Below are 4,897 nucleotides of genomic sequence, written 5' to 3'. Positions count from 1 at the left end.
GTGCGCCTCCTCCTCAGCAAGTGAGGCTCTCCTCGCAGCCTCCATCTCTCGGCGCTCCTTCTTCCTTGCTCGCGCCTCATCCTCTGCTCGACCCCTACGCCTCTTGGCAGTCTCTCGAGGGGGAGGTGGTGGAATTTCTGAAGTAGTAAACAGGGCCGCTAGCACGGTGTCCTCAGCAGGCTCGACAGAAGGGGCCTCAGACTCCGGCACCCTCGCCTCTAGGATCGTGTCGATGTCTGCCCGAAGACTATCGACTGCAGCCTGAAGAGTCGACACATCCACCGGAGGGGCTGGTCGGGCTAACACTCTCAACTCAAACGCATCCAGACGCTGGTTGACCTCAGCAATCTTCCGCTCTGTAAACTGCTGCATCTTCCTCTCTAGACGCGCTTCAGACTCGGTAATCGACTTCTGCATCCACGGCTGGATATGATGCAGAAGAGTGGCCATTTGTGCCTCTAATTTTTGGACCCTAGCAAGCGGGACCAGTACCGGTAGAGGGGCTGTGCGAGAGGAGCTCGGGGCTGTGCTACTACCCGGGATAGACTCGACCGGGGTAGTGTCAGTGGACGCCTGTGTAGCTGTGCGGGCCTGGGCTACCGTATCTGCAAGATCATCAGCAAGTGGTGGCAGCTCTGGACGGGGCCCTCTACGTGGGGCCAACTCATTGGCCTCGTCTCTGATGAGGCCGACGTCAACGGTACCCTGCGGGGTCCTCAACTGATCTATGTGCCATATGGGCACACCTGCAGACCTGCAAAGGGCAAAGATCATGCACGGAAAGGGGTAGGTGGTAGTGACCTTGAATGCCCTCTCGTGCATGACTGCCTGGAGAAGCCATGCGAAGTCGACCTCGAATCCGGCTATCATCGCCGCTATCAACACTGCGCGATCCCAAGTGACGATGTTGTCAGCAGCTGTGGGGGAAAGGCAGTGACGGACGAGCAGCCACAAGAACTTCGCGACGAACGTGAGGTTGGCCTTCTTGATGGCCCCCTTCGGCTCAGTGACCCAATCTGCACCCTCTCCGTCGACTGATAGGTGCAGGGCCATCCACCTCTTGGTGGTCTCCCTCAGTGCTGGCTCTCGCAGGAACTGTCCATCCTTCACTATCTGCCAGCGATAGTCAAACTCGGCAGTGATGGGGGTCCGAGTAGCATCTGCACTCTCGCCGTATAGGAACCGGCGGATGGCTGGCAGGGAAATGTCAACCTGCACGCCCCGGACTCGAACCTGCTCCAATGGGGCCTGTTTAGCGGGAGCAGCCCGCCTGTCGATCTGTGATCGGAGAGTCGCTACATAGGACGCGTAGAACTCTCGGACCATCTCCTCGCTGTATCGTCCCAATGGACGTGCTGTCCACTCTAAGCGATGCCTGGTGAAGAGGTTATGAATCTCCGGCATCGTGGGAAGGCTCCCTGTGAGTACCCGCCGCTCCAGGGTGAGTGTGCGAGTCATTACTCCTTTATCGGTCAAGAACTTTGCGTCGGAGTAAACTTGAAACTGGCCGTCGACACACCACCGGTTTGGCTGGTCAGCGGCTGGGGTGGGGACCTGAACTGGTGCGCCGGATGTAGAGTCTGAACTGTCAGCCTCATCAGACGAGGCCGACGCTGCAGCAGTGGCGGGTGCGGGAACCTCAGCAGAGACTGAAGCTTCCTCGGACCAGGATACGCCTAAGGAGCCAGACGCTCCTTCCTCATTTGTGGCTGACCCAGAGGGTGTGCCGGTCAGTGTGCGCTCCTCATCAGACTGGGAGGCAGTGACTACGCCGGACGCCACCTTTTTGGGTGTGGCTCTGGGAGCACGCGCAGCACGGGAAGGGGCGGAAGTGCCTGGGGGCACGTACTCAGGGTCACGCTCATCATCAGAGCCGATGACCATGCGGGCAGACGGGGCGACAGACTTCGATCGCCCGCGTGCGTAGATGCGGTCTTGCTTGGGTGCCATAGTAGATAGTACCTGTAAAGGATCAATATTAGTACGAGTAGTGGCAAACAAGACAAGCAAAACCATACTTAACAAAACATTGAAAATAGTAGGTAATTGCTATAGAAACAGTGGCACACAACGGGCCTGATGACGGCCCGTCGTGACTATGACGGACCGTCATGAGGTCCGTCGTGTATTACTTGGACTGTGTATATATAAAGAACCCTGAAGGAGAGTCTCTGACTAGCATGACGGTCAGTGCAGGACAGACCGTCACAGGTACGACGGTCCGTCGTAGGTGTCCGTCGTAGAACACCTGGAAAAAAAAATGGAGACCATTAGGGGAGGGGTCTCTGACCGTCATGACGGTCGTGCAGGACGGACCGTCGTGGGTATGACGGTCCGTCACATGTGTCCGTTGAAGGACACTTGAAAAAAATGAGAGACCCTTAGAAACAGGGTCTCTGACAACCGGAACGGTTGTGCAGGACGGACCGTCGTGAGTACGACAGTCCGTTGGGACAGGGTGCTAAGGATTTTGCAACGTACCCTACGACGGTCCGTCGTGGGTACGACGGTCCGTCATCGGGGTCTCGTTCTGAATAACAGTGACAGAACTGAGGGTACCCTATGCATCCCCGATGAACCCACATCAAACTCCTAGTAATTTTGACCTACATTTGTCTAACCCAACTACCTAGGAAACTATCAATGCAAAAGCACCTATGTCTAGGGTTGTAAACATGGCAATTGTTGAACATTTATAACCTAGGTTAGATAGAATCGTATAAAAGAAACAACATATGACGAAGAACTAAGCTAATACTAACTAATAAACAAAAATGCAAGATAAATGAGTAGAAATTCGAGACACATACCTTAGAAATGGAGAAAACAACTGGACAAGTACTCGGTGGCTAGGCAAACACCCACAGCATCAACTCCGACTAGTAGATTAACACTTTTAGGGCTTTGGAGAATTTTGGGGGAACAATGATCGAGGGGGAGAATATGGAAGTTGAAAAGAGAGGGAAGTGGGAGGAATAATGAATGAATGGGGTGAAATGAAGGGTTGGGGGGTTTAAACGGTCTAATTTTGAAAAAGACTCCAGCCGGGTCGGGTCGTATGCCTCATTAATCACGCGACGGTTCCCGACGACGGTCCGTCGCAGATGTGACGATCCGTCGTTGTTTCCGTCGTGTGTGCCCTAGTTTGAAAATAACAGAAAGACGTACCTGGTACGACGGAGGCATACGACAGTCCGTCGCATGCGCAACGGTCCGTCGATATATCCGTCAGTGACTGCTGCAGAGTAATTTTCTGCAGAATTTCCTGGTGATGTGCCTGCAAATTTAAAAACCCATTAGTAGAAAAATGCTACCATTACTAAAAAGACTATAAGTATTGGGTTGCCTCCCAACAAGCGCCTGATTTAATGTCGCGGCACGACTGGGGACACTTGATTACTCAGCCTTCATCAAGATGGTATGCCTCTATCACTTCATTCCCCGATGCTTTATGCCCAAAATAGAGTTTTATTCGTTCTCTATTCACCTTAAACCGCACTCCCTCCTTGGCTTTTAACTCAACTGCTCCATGAGGGAATACTTGGGTAATCAAGTAAGGGCCAGTCCATTTGGACTTGAGCTTGCCCGGAAGACAAGGCGACCCAGAACTGTCTACAAGCACCAAATCCCCAACCATAAACTCTTGTTTTGCATTTTTCTGTTCAGTCTCCTTCTTCATCTTTTCTTTGTGGGATATGGCAGATACCGATTGGAGCTCACCACTCTGCCTCATGGTCCTACAAATGTTGAAGGTCGCTTCTTCATTATTCAACCGAAATGTCATCTGTCCCTTCTCCATATCAACTAAGGCTCTACCTGTAGCAAGGAATGGCCTCCCAAGAATAATAGGCACTTCAAAATCGACCTCACAATCAAGAATAACAAAATCAGCCGGAAAGATGAATGACTCCACTTTTACTAGCACATCATGGAGTATCCCTATAGGCCGTTTCACTGTCCGATCAGCCATCAGTAGCCGCATCGCAGTGGGTTTTGGATCCCCCAAACCCAACTTCTTGTAAATTGAGAGGGGCATGAGATTTATGCTTGCCCCCAGATCACATAATGCTTTCGCAAAATGTAATGACCCAACTGTACAAGGAATAGTGAACGCACCAGGATCTTCTTTCTTTTGTACGAGGGATCTTGTAGCAATAGCACTACAATGCTGCAGTCTATCATCAACCTCAAAAGTGACCGATCTTTTCTTGGTGACCAGATCTTTCATAAATTTGGCATAACCGGGAACTTGTTCTAGAGCTTCTACCAAAGGGACATTGATAGAAAGCTGCTTCAACATTGTTATGAAACGCCGGTATTTACCATCCTCGATCTTTTTCACTAATCTCTGAGGGAAGGGTGGTGGTGGCCTAGGCATAGGAATTACCTTGATAGGTACTTCTGCATCTTTTCCATTACTTTCCTATGCTTCACCACCACCCTTTACCACATTATCATTATCCTTTCTCACATTTTCCTCAGTAGATGGCAAAGGTGGGTCGATGGTTTGCTTACCACCCCGAGTAGTGATTGCCATACAGTGCGCATCATTCTTTGGATTTTGGACAGTGTTGCTAGGAAGAGTGCCCGGTTGCCGTGTGTTCACTGTCGCAGATAATTGGGCCACTTGCAATTCGATCTATTTAATCGAAATTGCATGTGTATCAACTTTTTGCCCAATCATCCCTTAACTCTTTAATGTGCTCATCACTAGCATCGAACCTCCTCATCATTTTGTGCAACATATCCTCAACTCGCGCCATACTATCTCCACCATCCCTAAGAGTAACTTCACGATTTTGAGGAGGGACATTGGGCCCATTCCTGCCGTTTCTATTAGCATAGATACCCCTGTTAAAGTTGTTGTCGCGGTTGTAGTTTCCATCTCATACATAAT

The 4,897-nt window shown here is 50.8% G+C and overlaps 1 pseudogene; it reads right to left on the bottom strand.

Annotated features, from left to right (window-relative positions):
- Positions 1 to 1,364: 1,364 nt before the first annotated feature.
- On the bottom strand, positions 1,365 to 2,057 carry LOC114077283 (annotated as a pseudogene).
- Between the last annotated feature and the right edge of the window lie 2,840 nt (positions 2,058 to 4,897).

This window comes from Solanum pennellii, chromosome 5 (genome assembly GCF_001406875.1).
Source record: "Solanum pennellii chromosome 5, SPENNV200".
NCBI lineage: Eukaryota > Viridiplantae > Streptophyta > Magnoliopsida > Solanales > Solanaceae > Solanum > Solanum pennellii.
Note: the sequence above shows the minus strand (reverse complement) of the source record. Positions and strands in the feature narration are given on the sequence as shown.